The sequence below is a fragment of the Chiroxiphia lanceolata genome, chromosome Z (genome assembly GCF_009829145.1).
Source record: "Chiroxiphia lanceolata isolate bChiLan1 chromosome Z, bChiLan1.pri, whole genome shotgun sequence".
Lineage (NCBI taxonomy): Eukaryota > Metazoa > Chordata > Aves > Passeriformes > Pipridae > Chiroxiphia > Chiroxiphia lanceolata.
In genome coordinates, this window is record NC_045671.1 from 29450897 (window position 1) to 29472619 (window position 21723).

The window sequence follows — 21723 nt, forward strand, 5'->3', positions numbered from 1 at the left end:
CTGTCACTGACCATGAAATACCTGCAAAAAGCGTTTTCCAAACACTGTCATAGATTTTATTTTGTATTCTACAGAAGAGTCAAAGCTCTGCAAAGGCAGAATGCTTCTTATCCGCATAATCAGGTAGGACTAACACATAACAAATACCACTCCTCACCTCAAGCAGTAGAAAAAACTGCTTAGATTACTGCTTTAGGCTACTGAAATCATCCTGTGCTTATCCTTGCATGTGCTACACACAGCATCCAGACTGAAAACCAGGAACGCTAATCACCATGAAGAATTTCCATTGCCTCTGAAGTCTGCCTTTTCACCTACAGCAGTGCTTTAATAAGTGTGACAACGTATTCTAAAACTACTGCAACCCCTAACAGTTCAGAAGGTATGCAGAAGTGTTTAAGCACAGAACAGTGCTTTAATCTGCTATAATCCTCTAAAAAGATTAATTTCTCAGGAATTTTTGTACCTTGGCATTCAGCTAAGGTATTATTAAGATGAGAGGTTAATTAAAGAAAATTGAAGGAGCCTTCTGAGACAGCGGAAGAAAAGAAACCCCACTTGTATGCTTCTGCTCAGGAGGTCTTAGGAGAATCTATGAAGGTGTGTTATTTTAATTGTGACAGCACCAGATCTGATTCTTGATTGCAATGAATGAAATTAGCAAAAGGAAAAGTGAAGCTCAGACTTCTCCAGAAAATGCTGGAGATTGTGTACTCACTGTACATGTGAGTATTCCTCTCATCTTTCTGCTTTAACACCAAAGTCCAGCTGTGGCCCAAGAAGTATCCTCTGCTGCCTGGGCAGATGTAGACCTAAGGATGGGAAAAACAAAGGAAGGTAGGACAGAATGGGCATCGTGAGAGTTTTGAGAGATAAAATCAAAAAGAAAAGAGGAGTGCAGAACAAAGACTACTTTGGAAACGAGAGCCTGACACTCAGGCACCAACTGTGGCCTACAGCTTCCTCTCACACAGCCCAAGACATACCTTTGTTTTGGCATTCTTACTGAATAGCATGCTAGTGTTAAGGCATGATCTGTTGAGGCTGAAGAAGCCCTTCCCCAGCCTGACACAGATGTACAAACAGATAAGACTCAGTAAGAATTTTATAAGAAATTATGCAAGTAATGCAGTTAAGTTTTTGTTTAGCTGGAGAGGGTGTTAAACTGCAGAAACTTTTCTGTCACAGTACTTTTTCTTTGTTCTCCTGGGGGGAAGTGGGAGGAGCACGTGTCAGCCACCACCTTGGTCTGTGCACCAGGGGAGAAGAGACTAGAGGTGATCTCCGCCTGCTGTTGATTTGAACCATTCTGTTTGTACTGTTGTTGTTGCTGCTATATTTCTTGTCAGTAAATTGTTATTTTTTCACTCATATCTTCTTGCATTTGTCTCTCTGTATTGGTGAAAGAGAAGGTGACCCATTTGTTGGAGTCTCTGCCCCCCCAGCATTTCTCTTAAACCGAGACACCTTCCCACACCAAAGGTCAAGGTTAGCTCCAAACTGTGAGAGCACTCAATCACAGAAATTGAGCCAGCTGCAATATTTCACGACAACCAACAAACCTCATGGAACAGTAGAATGACAGAATGTTCTGGTTTGGAAAGGACCTTACAGATTATCTAGCCTAACCCCCTGCCACGGCCAGTGGTGTCTGTTACAAGATCAAGTTGCTCAGTCTCATTCCACCTCATTTCATAGGATGGGTTGAGGCACATCTCAAGTGTTGGTGTTAGACTGAAATATCCATCCAATTTAATGAAACAGATAGACAGACAGAAAATAAATCATTTACCCCAGAGCCTGAGCAGAGTGATTAGAGACCTACTCAACCTTAATAACAGTACAGTGTGCCAGGCTGCAACTATGGAAATAAGGGATGTATGCACCTAAATTTGATTTGCCCATCTCAGTCACTCATAGCTTTGAAAAATAGCACTTTCCAGACTGAATTCAGTGTCAAAATGAATGACCTCAAAAAAAATAAGCTACCTTAAGGTCAAGAATGCTCAGTCAGTTGGAGTCATCTGTGTCCATAAGCCCAAAGGAAGCTTTTCTGGTGGGGCACCACCATGCTGAGCAAACACTCCCTGGCTGGCATGGAATGGGTTCACTTGACACCCACTGATGTGCAGCCATGTCAACATGGAGCTTTGTCCTGGAAGATGTACTCTAAGCAGAAGTAGTGAGCTAAGGCGCTACAGTAACACTCAGCAGAGTTGCAGTGGCATCTGTTTTTCTTCACCTCCCAGCAGGTTGTGACTACCTTTGTCCAGAGGGCACTGGTCATGAAGCAGGGTTGGTAGAGGAGATGGCCTCAGAGCTTCTCAGCAACATCACCACAAGAACTGAGATAGCCAGATTATTTTCAGCCACCAGCCAAAACAGCTGAGGATTTAAAACTGAAAACTGACATGAATTAAGCTTTTATTCAAAGCAGTTAACTCCACTTTAATCTACAAAATGAGGGCTTTGATTTATATTATAAAAAAACCCCAGAACAGAAGAAAAGGTAGTATTACGAGTATAGACAGAGTTTTCCAGTGGGTGATTGTTGGTTCATTTTCAGGAACATTTGCTCTTTAACCATCTAGACCAAAGACAGTGCCCAGTGAGATGGAAGTTCTGCAAAACTGAATTTTTTATAGCTTTTGAGGAGACATAATCCTGTCCTCTGCAGACATCAGAATTGACAGGCTGTACTTCCTAGCAATTTAGCCCATCACCACCTGCAGCAACATCACTGGATATTTAAGGAGACTTCAAAAACTGAAAAAGAAATTTTGTTAAATACACTTTGGTTAAAAAGAGCTTTTAATATCAAAAATATTAAAACTGTCTGGGAAGAGGAGATATTTAAATGTGCATCATAGGATCACCATGACAAAGTGTACCAAACTCCTCCTCACTAATGTTCAAGGTTTGGACCAGGACAAGCCAAAAGCCTCACCAGTGGAATTTACTGAACTATTCAGTCTTGCAGTAGCTTTATTAAAACAAGCCAATGCAGGCATCAACAAAAACTCGACTAAGAGCATAGCCAAAAACTGTAGCTTGACCCTTTTAAATCACATACTCAGGTCAGATCTGTAATTACACAGAAGGGAATTACACAGGCACTATCAAAGGCCTCTTACTTGTGGTGACCGATAAGATCTTGGCTCATGGTCTTTATAACATACTGAATTTCACTACTTTGAGGCTATAGTATTCTGCTAATTGCTCTTTAATACTAAGAAAAGATAGAAAGAATTGTTTCTAAAAGAGTAATTGATGTAAATGAGATTGAAAGCATAACCCAAGAGAAGTTTGCCCTCTCCTTCTTTCTTTAAAAAAAACCCAAACAAAAACAAAAAACCAACTTCTTATCTATATTTTCATGCATGCAACAGGAGAAATTTGAGCCTGGCTAGTGTGATGGGGACAGGTTCATAAGTGTGTTCATAAGTGACATTCCCCAGTTGAAGTCACTTAAATGGCTATCAAGTGTACAGGAAAAGCCATTCAAACCCTGCTCAAGCATCCTTCTCTTAATGACTCTTTAGACCAAATGGGTGCGCCTGTACTGTACGTCCCCCTAACACCGACTTCAGAAGGAAGTAGCACCGTTGGATGCCACTGTTGGAAGACACTTTGTGCACTCCATATATCCTGGGAAAAGCCAGATCATGGCTGCTAGGGCAGCACTCTACTCACAGACATGAGCATCAGACAGACCTAACCTTCCCGTGTGTGCTGTGTTGGCTCCGGACTGTGTGGCACACAACAGCAAAGTGGGAAACTCCAGACATCAGCTTGGATCATCCACTTGGTCACAGAAAGAGGTGAAGCCTAGCAGTGTGTACGGACATGGTGGGAGCTGGGTGGGACCTTGGGGAGCTCGAGGCTGAGGAACAGGCTGCCTAGCAGAAATCCCAGCCTTAGCAGACCTGGCCCCTGTGGATGACTGCAAAGAAGCACTTCTTCCTCAGGCACAGCTTGGACTGATCTGTTTCCCCCGTATGATACGAAACTACTCTCCTATGAACCAATAGGTCTGAACGAGGTGAGGGTGGAGTATGAGGAAACAGCTAAAAGTGCATGTTTCTTTCCTTTCACCAAGCCTGTTCTTTTCAGGAACCCTGCCATAGCGTGTTTACAGAAAATTAATGTCAGCAAAACCTCATCCTTCAAACACTTAGCTCAGACATACAAGCAATCATACGATGTTTTGCTTGTGGCTGAAGAAGGCAATGACTTACACAGGCTGTTAGCTTGTATGTGCATCTGGTCTGAAAAAAAAAATAGTGTGGTATTTAGAACCAAACCCCTAAACCACTAGATGGAGAGGAGGGTCATTAGTACACATGAGGGATGCAATAATAAACTGGTAATTACTGTACATTTGCAAATTTTGGAGGGTTTCCTTTACGCTCTTGATCTCTCTCAAATGCATGTTCCTAACATAGTTGATTTCCTCTCCAAAAGGGGATTGCAGAAGCAGGGAATTGCTTAATCAAGCTTTTCTAGCCTTCAGGGAATTATAGCTAACTACATTTATAAGCATCATCAGACCCCAGTGTTTAATGTAAACCAGATGTCAACTTCATATCCAATGTAAGCTAGTGTTAGCCAACAAATTCCCCTCACTTCTCCAACTTGCCTTTCCTTTTTTTCCTGCCTTTCCCTTTTTTTAACAAAATACCTGACAAAAGAAATTGTCTGAGCAAAAACATTATATTTTTTTTGTCTCTAATACTGTGCCTTTTTTTCCAAAGCTGACCTTAACAGGAATATTATAAGCAGGGATACAGAAAAGCTACAAAGCAACAGTTCTTTTCAGGTTTGAGATGGAAGACCATCTCCACTAAAATCAGTAAGAGCTGTGACAATTATATTAGTGATTTTTACCCTTTAGAACCAGGCTTTATCTGTTAGGATTCATAGATTTTGGTTGAAGATAGAGGAGACGATGACACAAATAAATAAAAGACCCTTTAACTTAACCATCATTTTTTAAAAATCTATATGCAAGCCAACTTTCTCAGCCAAAACACATTTTAGACTTTTATTTCTAAAGTATTTATTTTGAGTAGCCCAAACGGGTTGTACCAGTAATAGAAAGTTATTGTGTCTCAAGCCAAAAGGAAAGGGGGAAAGCCTTAATACAGTTATAATTAAAAAAAAATCTTAAACCAAACTGATGTCCTGTCTCTTCTGTATTACCATATTCAGCCTATGTTTTCTCATTCCCATTCTTCATTCAAGTCAGAGATGTTATTCTCTGGAATAACAGAATTCCTCTCAATTCTGAACCCCTCTCCTAATAATTTTTAGTACATTCCACTTCACAGGAGTGTCTTACACTGAATCCCTCTCAGCCTTGTCAGTACCAGACCAGGCCATGAAATTCCCACGTATATGGCAATTTGCAGCCCTGCATTAGGATGTTCTGATTTGTAGAGGTGCTGATCATCTGGCATCTCCACACTGCTGGTGTTAATGATTTCAGGTGACAATGTCACATCAACAGAGACCTGACAACAAGATCAGAGTCAGTATTTTTAGCAGTCTCTACATTTAAAAACATTTACTGTCAATGTGCTTCAAAACTAGAAAACTCTAGTTACCTTGATTTTAAACACTCTTCGAAGACCTATCTGTCCTGCAGGCCAAGTGTCCAACCTGTAGTCCTGAAATGAATTATCACTGTCTGGGTGGAACTCTGCATTCTCATGGAGTCTCACTGAAATAAATCTTGTTCTCTCTATTCAGTTTATCGAGGGATCCAAGCCTCATCATTTATTAACAATTCAATAGAAATATTATTAGCAAGCAAAGCAGAAATCCTGCCAGTGTCACAAACCCATATGAAATACTTTAATTTTCACAGTCTGCTGAGGCATCCCCTCTATCCTGTTTAGCAACCAGGCAGAACCCGGCAACACAACAGTGTTTCCACTGCTCTCTCATTTTGATAGACTGAGCCTGGGCAGGCAAGAACTTGAAACCAGAAAGGTCATCCCTTTCTGAGTCTGTTTTACGACAGATGGTTACAATCAGCTTTTACCAGTAAGCACAAATGAAGAATGATGTTTAAATTCTTAGCATCCTCTAGATAACATCTCATGTAAACAGAAGTAAATTGCATGTAAGAAATGCCTTTAAATGTACTTAAAGGGACCACCACTATTTCAGCATTCCTCTCTGAAACCAAGAGCATGACTTCTTGAACATACGCAGTTCAAGGGGCCCCAAGTTTGCATCTTGCTCTATTAACCAAACCAGTTCTTGCTGAGAGCACTGCCAAATGCTGGTGATGATAGGATATGGAGCAAGTATATCACCCTCCATAAACAAAGTAATTGCCAGGTTAACTATTCATACTGGCTTCGTACAATATAATTTGATTCTATAATGAGAACAATCTCTCTTCACTCCCTGTAGCAAATATTTTTAAGATTAGGAGGCCTGTGTTACATCCATATGACTAATCAGCGTGCCATTCTCAGCCTTGCTAAAACAAGATATTAGGATACTGAAAAGCATATTTCTGAAAGACAGGGGATGGGAGGAACAGGACAGGAATGTCCCATACAAAAAACCAAACTGCTAATAATGGCAAAAGTCAATGTAGTTGACACCTATTGCATCATTTACAGTTTAACAGCAAAAGGAACTGTTTGTTTAGGAAATTAAACTTAACACTACTCACTGCAATTAAACACATTTCTTTGCTAATGCTGCATTATAACCTCTTGCTGGTTACAGTGCTGAAGCACTTGCTTACTTTGGAAGGAATTTGCCCCTTCTCCATGAAAAAAGTGTTTCCCACAATTTTTGCCATGAGCAGAGGGACCTCAGGGGTCAGGGGCCAGTCCAGAATAATTTTTATAGTAAAGGCTGAGTAATAATTTGTCTGTTAGCTTACAACCTTATTTTCCCTGTCCCTTTGTTCTCATCCTTTCACTACAATATCCTTTAGGGGGATGTGAAAAAAAAATATGAAGTTCAAATTTTTCGATTTCCTTTAAAAAATTCTGCAAAGATGGAAGTGTACAAGAGAGAGAGAAACTGGGGATGAGATAGGTCTATTGCAGCAGAAACTCTTTTCCATTTTGGTCAGAACATCAGATCTTGACTGCTTCAAATTGCATTAAGGTATATAGGAAACTGGCAAAATTTTTTCTCACTAGAGTCAAGAAATAGAAAACCCAGGCAAAAGATATAGTAAAAAGTGACTGGGGAACCTCTAAGTTTTTTAATTTATTTTTAAGCTTTTGTTAACAGCTTTTTATCCTGATTTGTAATAATGGTTTGTCTAACACTTCAAAATGTCTTCCTATCAGTCAAAGAATACATGCTGATAATACATATGTGATTTGCCTTCTGGGCCAGGAATCCTTCACCTGAACCCACACAGAGTAGAGCAACTATTCCTGATATTTCTTAGGAAATAACCAAAGAGACTCTTCTTAAAACCAGAGAGGTAGGTTGAGAAAAAAAGAACAGTTCTTTTTAAAAGCCAGAAAAGCTGAAAAAAATAGATTTAAAAGCAGATTTGGAAGTTCTTTTACAAGTTATATTTCAGTCCACCACAAAATACTATAATAATTATAGTATTAAATATTTTGTTTCCTGTGTAAAACAATTAAATATTTACTAGTCAGATTTCACTGTATAAACTCATTTCAGTGCATGGTTGCTCACAAACAGACAAAACCTCATTTAACTGGAAGATGTTTGTCTTGAGGCAAGAAGAATATAGGCTGATAACATGACGTTGATAACACAGCATGAAAAAGTAGGCATAGTTATAGTCCCCCTTCATGTTTCTGAGCACTGGATGACGTCTTCCTGTGCAGAATAGGAAGGGTCGATCTGTTAATTCAACACAGATATGTAGTATGTGTTCTTGAAAAAAAACAAAGCACTTGTTATTAGGATATCCTGTTTAAGTTTTACATGGACTAATCATCCTAGCCATATACTGACCTTAAAAAAAACATTGAACAAAGTACCTGCACATAGTATATCTGTTTCTTTTTTCAAAATCACTGGTAGGTTGGGTTTTTTCCAGAGTTGAAGGAGTCCCTATACTCAATTCATTATTTCCATAGTAGCCCTGGAAGTTTGAGCAAAAAAAGCAGGGAGACAAACCTAAATGTAGGCAGAAAAGTACATGCATTTCACTTACAGCAATGCTCTTAATCCTTGCATTTTGATTTGGTTTCCTGTGACTGGAACTTTAAGTTCCTGTTGAACAAAAAGATTCCTCTTGTTTTTTCAAATCAGACCCACTTTATGTGGTAGATGTTTCTAGGGGGACTGTGGTCTTCACACATTGTACTGGTTGCACTAGTACTAGAACCACAGAATGGAAGGGACCCATAAGGATCATCGAGTCCAACCTGTAGCCCTGCACAGGACCATCCCCAGGAGTCATACCATGTGCTCAAGAGTATCGCCCAAACACTTCCTGAACTCTGTCAGGCTTGGTGCTGCGACCACCTCCCTGGGGAACCTGTTCCAGAAGTCTAAACGTGTTACATGACTTACCTTGCCCAAAGATCAAACCATGAAAAGTCACATTATCTAGTCTGAGCTAATAAAACTATTCTGTAATTAGCACAGCAAGAGAAAGCTAGACTCAATCAAATTGCACTGAGATCTCCTCTTACCAAAGGCAGCCAGTTAAGTATAATTTTAGTGCCCCAGATGATTCCATGAAAGACAGATAACCATGAAACATCAGGCACATCTCCCTTAGACCATGTCTTAATATACTTTATTTGTTTTAGTGAAAATTAGCAGTTTTCTCAGTGTGACTGGACATGTATGAATTTGCTCCATCTTTTTACCATGCTGCTCATTCACCATTTTCTCCAGAGGTAGAAGCAAAGGCACGCATTTGGTAAGAGTGACAAAGAAACAGTGTTGGGACCTCAGCATATTGAGGCTTAAGAAAGTAAAACGAAGTTCAAATTCTGTGTTTCTTCTGATAGATACTAAAGCCCCCGAGACAGCCAGACACGGAACAAGTAAAGGCTCCATTAATCATTTGTAGTGCATTGCACCTTATTAATAAAAGTTTTGCCCTGGACAAACATTTAAGTGCTGGGGGGAAAAAATCCCCATTCTGTAAGACTTAACAGTATTTATTCTGAGCTTTGTGCATAGGAAAAAAAAGGACGTTAAAGTAAGGCCCAACAGCTGTTAAAAGAAACCACATTCTGTGCTCTCATCTAGACGCTAAGCAGACAGCATTAGTTTGAACTTTAATCCTATATTAACGAAATACTGAAAGAAAGGACAAGCCAACAGTGAAAAAAATAATTACAAGTAAATATTTGGCAGACTTACAGAATACAAGTAGGGACACGTATATTAATGTAGAGCATAGATCTGTGTAAATAATTATCTATTAAAAGTAATCCACAGGCAACATAGGGACAAAACCTTAAACTTGCTGAAAGCTGCCAATACAAATGCCATTCAATATATGGTGTGATCATATCAGTGCTCTGACAATCTCAGCAAGAGGATCCTTACACTACATCAGCCTACATGGACAACTGCCTCTCTTCTTAAAGCTCTCCTGCAGTTAAACAGGAGTCTGGTACAAAGCCATAGTGTTGTCTACTCTCCTATACGGCTCCGAATCATGGGTCATCTACCGCCACCACCTGGGTCTCCTAGAACGCTTCCATCAGCGCTGCCTCCGTACAATCCTTAACATCCGCTGGTCAGATTATGTGACCAATACATCTGTACTAGAGCAAGCAGCTGTCACTAGTATTGAGGCCATGTTGCTGAGAACGCAGCTGCGATGGGCAGGGCACGTCTCAAGGATGAAGGACCACCGCCTTCCTAAGATCCTGCTCTATGGTGAACTTGCCACTGGCTGCTGCGTGAGAGGAGCCCCGAAGAAAAGATTCAAGGACTCCCTGAAACAACATCTCAGCCTTGGCCATATTGATCACCATAACTGGTCTACTCTGGCCTCAAATCGGGAGGCCTGGAGACACACCATCTATAACGCAGCTGTCTCCTTTGAGAACACACACAGGATCACTCTCGAGGAGAAAAGGCAACGCAGAAAGAACCGTATCTTGCAAAATACACCATCTAAGGAGTCTTTCTGCTGCGCCTTTTGCAATCGGATATGTCTGTCACGTATTGGCCTCATAAGCCACCAGCGTGCCTGCAGCAAATGTGGATAGTGCCTTCCCAAATCTTCGTTCGCGAAGCCCAGCCATGATGATGGTAAAATGGCTAGTGGGTTTTCTATTAAATCATGGCTGCTTATTTTCTGAAACATTAGCATTTTTACCATGTAGACATAAGAATTATTTTTTAAGTCTTAGGAGTTTGCTTCCATAGAAATAGCAGAGGCTACTGGAAATGACAGGTCCAAGTCAAAGAGTTTGGATCTGAGTCTGGTCTTGGGGAAATGCAAAGTTCCTGGAAAAACACAAAGTTCCTGAGGTCTCCAGAAGTCTTTGACTTATAGGGCACAGCCTCAGAAAGGCAGTTGAACAGGAAAGTAATGTCTGTTCTTCCCTCCTTGGGAGTTCCAGAGGGGACAGCTGCTCTCCGTGCCAACAGAGAAATCTATTCACATGGAAAGATTTGCTTCTTGCCTCCATGCCTCACATTTTTAGTCCACTAAAGCTTTAAAAAGAAAGAAAAGATATGCAACAGAAACTTCTTAGTCATAACTGGGAAATGCATTGAAGACACTTCAAAATTTGTAAAAAAGGGTACACCAATACCAGAGCTGTGTTTTTAAGTAGCCGATGAGTTCCTGCCCTGAAGAGATCACCAAATAGGGGCAAGTACACAGGCCATATTCTTCCATTAAAACTGCTAAGCTACTTTGCTCAGGTGGGGTCTCAATGTTCAAAAAAAAGTGAATCTCCTGTTCAAGAGTTTTATGTAGTACTACATATATTTTTTGACAAAGTTTATACTTGTAGAGGAATCCAACTCTCCTTGAAACAAAATAGTTGAAATGTTGCCAGACAGTTTTAGAGTCCACTGCATTCTGACCCAAAATTATTTTCTTCCAAAATGGAAAATAACAAATACCATCCATTCTAATACTAAAATTCATCACTGTTAAAAAAAAAAATGACACAGGTTTCTTATTAATAACAAAAAACCCCGAGTAAGCACCCTACTACATTTTACATTTAATGATTCTGAAGACCATTAAAATAAATCCTGTGAACTCATGCATTTGATTGCTCTTTTGCTCAAATTTATAATTAAAAAAAAAATTAAGCATATCACAGAGGGAACCAAACCTAATCGTAGTAAATTGTCTTAAAGTGTTGTGTTTTCATCCTCTTTGAGATGAATGTACATACATACAGGATACATACAGGAGATATTTCAAGTATGGACTGTACAAGGGCATATCATGTTCACATCTCTGCCTTGTCGGGTGCAGCAGTAAAACAATTTGTTCTGTGTCAGTAACGGCACTCGTGGCATTGTGCTGATAAGGGAGCCTAGGATGTGATTTATTGCTAGAGCAGATGAAATTTAAGCTGTGTTACATTCTCTTAGTTAAACCTGCTGTAAATCACAGCCAGATCCCTGAAAAAGGCAGGGAGATACTGAAAAGATGAAAAAGGAAAGTGTGTCCAGAGACACAGTACCTCACGGGTTCCAAGGCACTTGGCAAAAGGTTTGGGTTGGCTAATAGTCTTCTGTGTGACAAGGAACATATGGCTTTCACAGTTAAAAAAGTTCTTTAAAAAACATCTCAGAGAAGGGAACATTAAACCTCAAGCAGCTTCATTTTGTGAAGGGCAAAGGGAGGCAAAGGCAATATCTTACCTGGCAAGAGCTAAAACAACTCCAAAAATTCTTACTGGATCTGGAAACTGAAAATTACAGCTAATGGAAACAAAATGTTATTGTAGTGGGCCATATGCTCCCATCTGGGGAGAAATTCTTTCAAGAGTCATGCCATCGACAGAAAGAAAAAAAAAAGAAACCCTATCCTTTAGTGGGTTTCCATACATCCACAACCCATCGAATCTGGGGAAAAAAGGACCCCCAAGCATAAACGGTTGTCTGTTTAGAAAAAGTATATGGTTACATTGCCTTCGGGAGCTGCTAGATATAAGACGGAATTTGCAGTTGTCAGTTGTTCATTGAAAGCCTGTAAACACACCCAGGTAGCAATTGGTCTCCACCTCCTATCTGATGTTGGACAGAAGTAGCATAGCAAGTAAGAGTGTTTTAGTTCAAACTCAGCCCTAAGAAAACACACCACTGCAATACAGCTCCATAACCAATGTTTGAACATACTGAAAATAGCCCTCCTTGATGTTTTTTCCTCAAAAAACCAGATAGTCAGCATTTCTGAAAGCAAGAAGCATTGCTAAAACAGTGCACTTGGCCCAAGTAACTTGTAGCCAAAGATGGCTTAAGATGTAGTGGATGGAGCTTACCATCCTAGCAAAACTTCAGTACCACTCAGTGGCAAAAACCTGACAAAGTTTTCAGCTAAAGACAACAGGTTCCTCTTTTGGGCTTTCCATTCAGTAAATACTGCTAGCTGATCTCTCTTTCTCCTTCACTCAAATACAAAACCCGATTTGATCCATAATGTTGGAAAGCTAAGCTGCACTATACAGCATGGATTTCATCAACTGATGAACAAATCCAAACAAGATTACAGTGCAGTTGCAGTACTTGCTAGAGGCATTCAGGGAACAAAGCAAGAACTCCCACAGAGAGGGCAGTGATTCCCACCTAACACTGGAATTGGGAAAATGTGTGAGAGAATAACATGTTCATGCTGTAATGAAAGAACAATACCGACAAGGCTTCCTCCTCCTCCACCCTGCAGACCAGAAAGTACTTTATTAGCTAATCGGCAAGACCTCCAGACAGTGGCAGCTGAGGGAGTAAGAGCTGCAAAATTACGTCGCCAGTGTTCCTGGATGACTGAGCTTGACTGCTTAATAAAAAATGGAATTCTGACAAGAAGAAACCAAAGACTGATGGGTGAACAGGACAAACCCTGGCTAAATACAGAGCTTGTAGGCTGTAAATTTTGTCTTTCGTGCCGGAACCTAGGAAGCATTAAGGCAGCACAGTGGCAGGAGGTCAGAAAACCAGAAGCAGTCAAACCTTACAAAGTCATTATCCTGCATTTTAACTGTGGCAATTGAAAGCATGTTTCTTCTTCATGGCAAATTTAAAGTAAAATATGCTAGTCAAAGTCAGAAAGATGAATAATACTGAAACTTTTTATTTCACCAAGATGCACAGGTTAAAAGCTCCTACAAAGACTTAATATATTAAGTGTTAATTTGTGAAACTGAAGTTGTTTCTTGCAATACCTTCCCCAAATTGAAAGTGAAACAAGGTCAATCAAATGAGTACCATAATGCACTAACACAAGTTTTGCATTTTGTCCCAAAAAAGCATCTGTGCAAGTCTGCCTTTTAAGTAGTGACCCATAATATACTTTATCCTTAATATAGCTCTTGTTAAAAATGGGACATTACCTCTATTTCTGAGGTATTTCCACAAATAACTGCAAATATTTTGAATAATCACTAATTGTAAAATAATTGTTCCAAATGGCCTAAATAATCCTAGGAAAGGACACAGGAACTGATGCAGAGAAGTCACACAAAGGTGAACACCAAAGAATGCAACTCAGCAGTGGAAAACTGACATTTTTCCAGAATGTGTGTTGAACAAAGCCATTCCAGAGAAATTAAAAGCAGTTGCTAGAAGACCTCTTCCGAATGGAGAAATTGCTGGTATTCATGGGAATATAAACCTATTTCGTGACATTCCTCCTAAATCTATGCATGATTCTTGATTCCATTACACATTTGCTGCGAAATGACTTCTTCTGGTCTTTGGAGGAGAGAATTTGATAACAAAATCTCACTGGCAGCTGAAAATGTTGCTTGCCAGCCTTCTAGCTTATAAATGATCAGCCAGGAGCCTTGTGAATAGTTTCATTACCTGAACAATGCATCTCTATTACTAACGGATGAAGAGAAGCCAATTGAGCCATGAATAACAACTACAAATCACAAGAGAAATTACAACCAGACTAGCAATAAGTTGCTTGCAATTGTGCTTTCATGCTTTAAATTCCAACAACGTAGCAAGATCAGTTGTGAGAGAGGAAACAGGATTGTGAAATCCCAGCAATGCCACAGCAAAGGACAGGAGGCATACTTAATTTTCACAAGGAAAACTGGCAATCAGTTGATTGCTACTCTGAATTTGCACAGCTAATAGATAAACTGAAGGATGAGGATTATCCATTAAAAACAAAAAAACCAACCAACCAACACCAAACATAATATACCAAATAAATAAAACATATGAGAGCTTCTGAAAGTCATCTAAATTAAGAATATTACTTTGACATATATACAAATGAACAGCACAGATGGTGAAAGGCAACCACAGGCATATGGGAGTATTAACTTCAACTACTTCTCTCAGACAATAACACATATAGCGGAAGAGGAGATTCACATACCTGAGATACCATTGAGACATACATGAAAAGACTCAGTATTTGCATCACAGTCAAGATGATACAACAGATGGGGCCACACCAGAGCAGGTCATTGCAACTGACCATCGCGCATTGGGTTTCTGATTCTGCTGCTGCCAAGGCCTGTCCTCAATACTGAGGCATACTTGGTGCCAAACTTGGCTTGCTGGTGCAAAAAGATCACAGCACAACAACGAGATGATCTCATCTAGTTTCTAATTTTACATCTGCAAGCAGATGGGGAATTAGGCCTGAGCTGAGATCCCTGAAAATTAAGGGTCTATCAAGACCCTTTTCCATATAGCTTTTATTTCTGAGTTCTTGCTGGCTTTTAGGTAGCCTTGATCACTAAGGGTTTGCCCTTTAAATTGTATTGCTCTGCTCACTGTGTGATCTTCTGTTAGATGCTTCATTTAAAAAACATGTCCAGAATTAACTGTTAAAGAGCATGTCCTTGTAAAGCAGCTTTTGGTCCACGAAAGCTGTGGAACACACATAGTAACACACAGAATAAGATTCTGAAACTTTTTCTGCAAGATTTAACTTATAACGGGCAGATTTTGTCATATTGTTAAGTGAAGTTGTGCTTACATTGTGCTGAAACAAGACTCACCACAGGTGGCAGAAAAGCTTTGCTAAGGACTTTTGCTAAATATATAGATTGGCTCTCTAGTTTATGGTGGGTACTCCATTCCTCTCACTGCAGCTGTGAGAGATTACAGCAGTGGTTGAGCTGTGACTGAAGCTGGAAAGCTGTGCTGTTCCTTGAGCATGAATCCAAAACTTTTCTTTAAATACTACATTGGATAAAGACGCTAAAAACCTGAGGACAGCCTAGCTTTGATGAGTTGGCTGCCCTGTACTATACTGTGTAGTGTAGGTGTTATTAGAAAGGAATCACATCAGGCTGGTTGCTCAGTCCAGCTTATCTTCTTTCTTGTACCTCAGTTTGTCCAGTTGGTGAAATGGGAAGTCTAATTTTTTCAGTGCAGTGCTTTGCCACCTTCAAAGAAGGAAGCAAGCCTGCAAACTAGGATCTTGCTATGAGCACAGTTTCTTGTAAAGCTCAGTGGTTATCTTGGTCACTAGTTGGGTGTTTTCATTCCAAACTAAATGGAAAATATTAATTACAATTGACAATGTGCACTTTCAGCTTACAGATGACCAGTGAATTGCCTTGCAAATAGCTTCCACAAGTTAGTGAGAAACAGCAAATCTTAAGGAGCTCATTTTTAAAAAAATAAAATTGTAGCTCATTGCATATGTCCTTTCATGATGGCACATTTTTATCTCTGTTGTCTTCCCTTTTAACCCAAAATATTTATTCAGGAAGTAAAAAGGTAAAGGTAGCCTCCAAAACTTTGAATGCTGTGTTATCACACCTCAGAAACACCGCTGAGAAAGTTTCCAAGTTTTTAGCATTTAGTAATGGTAGCAGAGTCAGCCCTGTGAAAGAGGTGAATGAAAGTGTGTTTCAATACAGCTGCATTTGGGTTCAATTTTGCAGATCCTTACATATTTCCTTGAAAGATGTGGAGACAAGAAGGTGTTAGAGAGATTTCCTAGATGAAAGAGGTCTGAGAATCTACGTCTGAGAGTGAGTGGTGCACACTGAGGATAACGATACAAAAGCAAATGTCAAAACCACAATGATGTGAAACTGAGGGTTAAAGCATGTGAAATGAACACACTCACTGGGGCACCAACCTGAAAGCTGCTCTGTCCCCTGACTATCCCTAAAGGGAGGTTGAAGTGAAAGGTTTTTGCATAACACTGGCATTATTAGTACAGACACAATTGAGTGAAAAACATAAAAAGGAGCTACTCAAGCAAGCCTGTATCCTCTGCTCCAGAGCTGACAGCATTGAGATAAAGCTAAAAGCACTGCTGGAAAGCCTTAAAAGTGAAGGACATGGTTAAATTTGATGCAGTGAAAAGAAAAAACCGGTGAAGATGAGAGATAAAAATACAGCAACATGGTTAGGAATAAGAGAGCAGATAAGAAGGCAATATTTGCAGATGCCAGCACAAAGACAAAGCTAGCATGATTATGATGGTGATGAAGTAGTCCTGAATGATGTTTGAGGATCAGTCAGTACCTTTGATATGCTGTGGAGTTAAAAAAAAAGAATGCAAAGAACAAAAGGTGATGAAGTCAGAAACCCTCCCTAGTCTAGCAAGACTGAAGATGGTAGATGTTAACATTTCTGGAAGCAAACCTGATCTGACAAAGGAAGTAGTGCCCACACTACAATGGCATATTAACTTACTTCACCGGCCAACAAACCACAAGTATGCCAAGGAGCATGGCATCGGAGAGAACCAATGGCTGTTCTTCCTGCCTTTGAGCCGCCAACCCTTTTACATAGCTACCAGCTTCATGGGGAACAAGGTAGAGTTATGATTTGTACATCCTAGTTTGGGTTTAGGGTCAGAAACAGATGCCAGCAGACCAAAGAGAGCAGAGGACAGCTCCAAAGAAAGCTGCCAAAGGGAGCAATTAGATGTGAAGAGAGGGCAGTTTTTCTGCAGTACAATTCAACAGTTTAGATGAGGTTTCTCAGCAAAGCAGAGTGTCTTTCCACCTGACACTGAGAATCGGAGACGTGATCAGAAGGGGTAAAAACAGCCATTCACTGTTACCACAAGGACAGATGATTTATGTGGAGGAATTTCTGGTTATATGATCACAAATAATTTCAGGAACCTGGGGGGGGGGGGGGGGACGGGACTGGTAACAGGACTCAGAGAAGACAGAGTTATTGAATGCCTTCTTTTCATCTGTCTTCACTGACCAGACCAGCCCTCAGGAATCTCTGATGCAGGAGACCAGGTTAAAGGAACGGTAGAAGGAAGACTTTCCCTTGGTGAAGGAGAATAGGGTTAGAGAACGCCTAGGCAAACCTGACATCTGCAAGCCCATGGGCCCCAATGGGATGCATCCACAAGTGCTGAGAGAGCTGGCAGACGCTTAACAATCATCTTTAAAATGCTGTGTCAATCAGGAGAGGTTCCTGAGGACTGGAAGAAAGCAAATGCAACCCCAGTCTTCAAAAAGAGTAAGAAGAAGGACCCAGTCAATTCCACCTCAATTCCCAGAAAAGTGATGGAGTAACTCATTCTTGAGGACACTTCTATCCACATGGATGACAAGAAAGTGATCAGAAGCAGCTAGCATGGATTCACCAAAGAGAAATGATGCTTGACCAACCTGATTGCCTTCTACGGTGAAACCATTACCTGGATGGATGAGGGATATTGTCTACCCCGACTTCAGCAAGGCCTTTGACACTATCTCTCACAACATCCTCATATGCAAACTTAGGAAGTGTGGCCTGGATGAGTGGACAGTGAGGTGGATCGAGAACTGGCTGAACAGCAGATCCCAGAGAGTCATAATCAATGGCACAGGGTTGCCAGTTGGAGGCCTGTCACTAGTGCTGTACCAGAAGTTTCAATACTGGGCCCAGTATTATTCAACTTGTTCATCAGTGACTTGAAGTAATGGGACAGATGCCTCCTGAGCAAGTTCACTGGTGACACAAAGCTGGAGGAGCGGCAGATACCCAGAGTGCTGTGTAGACCTCAGAAGGACCTCGACAGGTTGGAGAGAGGGGCAGAGAAGAACTGCCTGAAATTCAACAAAAGCAGGTGCAGGGTCCTGCACCTGGGGAGAATAATCCCATGCACCAGCACAGGTGGGGGCTGACCTGCTGGGAAGCAGCTCTGTGGAGAAGGACCTGGGGATCCTGGTGGACAACAAGCTATCCATGAACCAGCAGTGTGCCCTGGTGGCCAAGAAAATCAATGGTATCCTGGGGTGCATTAGGAAAGGCATTGTCAGCAGGTCAAGGGAGGTGATCCTGCTCTAGGGACACATCTGGAGTGCTTTGTCCAGTTCTGGGATCCTCAGGGCAAGAGAGACATGGAGCTCATGGAGAGGGTCCAGTGGAGAGTGACCAAGATGATTAGGGGACTGGAGAATATCTCCTACAGGGAAAGGCTAAGAGAGTTGGGCCTGTTCAGCCTTGAGAAGAGATGACTGAGAAGGGGCCTTATCAATGCATACAAGCTAAAAGAAAAGACAAAGCCTGATTTCATATTGTGTTTGCTATACGTCCTTTTTATTCTGCAAAGCTATACTGATAAAACAGCATGCAGATGCAAGCATGAGGCTAAGTGGATAGTGAAGCGAGGAAAGAAGTGTTAAAAGGTTAACAAACACTTTCTGTGACAAAACATGAATTTCTAAATAAATTGGTTCTTCATAATTCCACTGAAAAGGACAGCCATTGCCTTTAACAGGTTTTATTTCCAACATTTTCAAGCACACCAGCCGTAAAGCTGGTCACAGCAGGACAGTAAAGACTTCCAGGCAATGAAAATCACAAATGAAAATTCAGTATGCGGCTTCAGAAAAGGCGCAGAGCAGAGTGGGTTTTGGTGGTCTTTGCATTTTCTGCACATGGGCTGAGCCACATGTGTCAAACACATGTACTTTAGCCCAACTACTTGTTCTGAAAAAACGTGAGTCTGCCAAAATTCAGAAGGATCACACAGACCGGTGTTGATTAGGGTATTTTTCAACTGTGCGTGACACTACACACTGCAAATTGCATGGCCCCAAAAAGGCAGAAAAAGTCTTCACTGTGCTGCTACTTGCAATTTCTGTCTGCAGCCTCCTGTGGTGCCCAGGCTAAGCATTCTCTTTCTCCAGCAGGGAGCCTCTCGGATTGCATGGGACATCAGTAAACATTCATCTGTTTTTCTTAAACTTTCTTGCCTTTGGTAAACATACTGGCTTCATCAGGATAGGATCCAAAGGAAGATCCTGGCCTGTGAGGGCACTGCAGATTGCTTCAATTTGTTCCATCAACAGGCACAGGCTGTGAGGGCGGAGGAACCACCACTGTTGATGGCGGCTGTAAAAGGCAGCCCAAAGCCTGTGCCACAGGGGAAGGGAGGCCCAGTTGAGTCAGCACCTTCTGAAGCACTGGTTGTGTTGGCCAGCAGAGCAGATCACGGTCAGCATGAGAGGAGGCAGACCTAAACCCCTACGGCCTGATATTCCCTCATGGCAGGTGATGTGGGACTCCACCACTCATGCAGTCTGGGTGCGCTGATGCCTCCCCTAGATATGGTACCACACCCTGAGGAGGGGGGGCTGAGCCTTAGCACTGTGCCCTCCCCGCACTCCAAACACTGCCCACAGTCAGCACATGCACAGCCCAGCGCAGGGGCCTCAATGGATGTGCCTCCAGCTTCTTTCTCTCCATTCAGCTCCACACATGCACCTCAATCTTCTTCCACCTTTCTCTGAAATAAATTCCCAACATTTTTGCAGTTCTTTGGCTTTGATGTCCCTTCTCTTCATGCCTTTAAGTATCCGCTTCATCTTGCCTCACAAACTGACTGCATGAGCCAAGTCAGAGCCAGATGGTCCTCCTCCTTTCTTCTTCCAGAGCTGGCTGCAAGGGATTGCCCTGAAAAGACACCATCTCCTTCTGACACCAACATCTTGGTGTCCCAGATGCTTGTCAAACACGATATCCAGGTACCATCTTTGCTCTCCATTTTTTCCCCAGGTGGTGAGTTAATAAAGTTCAAACTTTCTCATTCTTCTTATAAGAACAGCAGACCTTGAAGCCCACCATTTCAAAACCTTTCCCCATTTCTGTGCTTCGAGCCCCTCTTATCAACTAGGAGAGGAACATTTTCCTCCCAGTGCACTTGTACTCTCACATACAGTGTCTTGGTCTCCCATTTTAGCCCCAGTGGGGCTTGTATAAAGATCCCTATGCCTGCCCAGGAAGGCTACATACTCCTACTGTTTTGCTTTGCTTTGTTCAGGGCCAGTTTTCTCCCAGGAAATATGGCTGCCACATCACAAACCACTGGCATAGATGAAAAAATGAGTTGGGTGCATGCAGGGAGCACATGGGGAAAAAGAGAAGGCAACAACATGGCCAGACTGTGGAGAGGAAATCTCACCTTAAACCTTGGGAGATAACATGATTAAGATGAACACAAATTCAGACAGGATCAACAGACTATATGGGGAATATGAAGAGTATAGAGAGAGAGCAGCAATGAGGAGATAGAAAACAGGGTATTAGAATGTGAAAATTATCACACCAGGAGATCATATTAAGAGATCTACTGAGGATGCAGGTTAAAGGGTGAAGAAATACATGAGGGAGGGGGGGAGGTGAGGTCTGAAAAGAAGAGGATTAACAAAGTTCTCCCACAGAAAGCCAATATGCTTTCCTCATTTTAAATGAACCCTGAAGGTTTAGGTCCTCCAGTTCAAAAAGATTTTAAAACAACCCTTGTTATTGTTTCAGGATCTCACAGTTGACAGTGCAAATAAACAGAGGCACAGAATAATTAAGTGACCTGTCACTGGATGCACAGTTTGTCATCATGACCACTCAGAAGAGTGAATTTCAGTTCAGGTCACAGGGCTTCACCAATCTGACTGGTTTCAGTCTTCCCCCTGAACACACTTCATTCTTGCTAATGAGGCAGCAATCTCTTCATCACAGACCCCAAAAAATTCCCACAGAGGACTTACTTGCTGTGGCATAGAGGGGCTTTGTTCTTTGTCTAAATTCAGTGTCTTTAAAGTAAGCCTAACAGCTGCAACAACAGTTTCAACCAAACTGTCATCCCAGAGACTAAACCTCTCTGGTTGTTATCAAATCCTGTATTAAAATCTCTCTGTTGCTTCTTGATTCTTTCTCCATCTTTCTTCACTCTCATTTCCTACTGTGAGAAACATCACAGAATAAACAACAAAAAATACGCACATTAAATGCACAATGTCTTATACTTGTGATAACAAGTACTTCTGGAGTTTCTGATAAAAGTCAGGCCGACCTGCCACAGCTGCTTATGCTCTAAACCCTTTTCTTAGTACCCTTGTGCATCAGACATCCCTTTTGTTTCCTTCCAAATGCTCCTGAGACATAAGTTCCTCTGAAAAGCCCACTGATGCTTAGTAAAAACGTCACTCATCCGTGGGGTTGCAAGGCAGATCCTCCTCTCTGTTCCACCCAGCTACTTATTCTGCCATCACTACTTCAATCAGATTGCACAGTTGCTGAAACACAGAAGTCATTTTAGTTATACGCTGGAGAGACCTCTTAAGTTTCTTGAAGATGACCCTTGTTTTTGTAGCATGAAGAATGCCATAT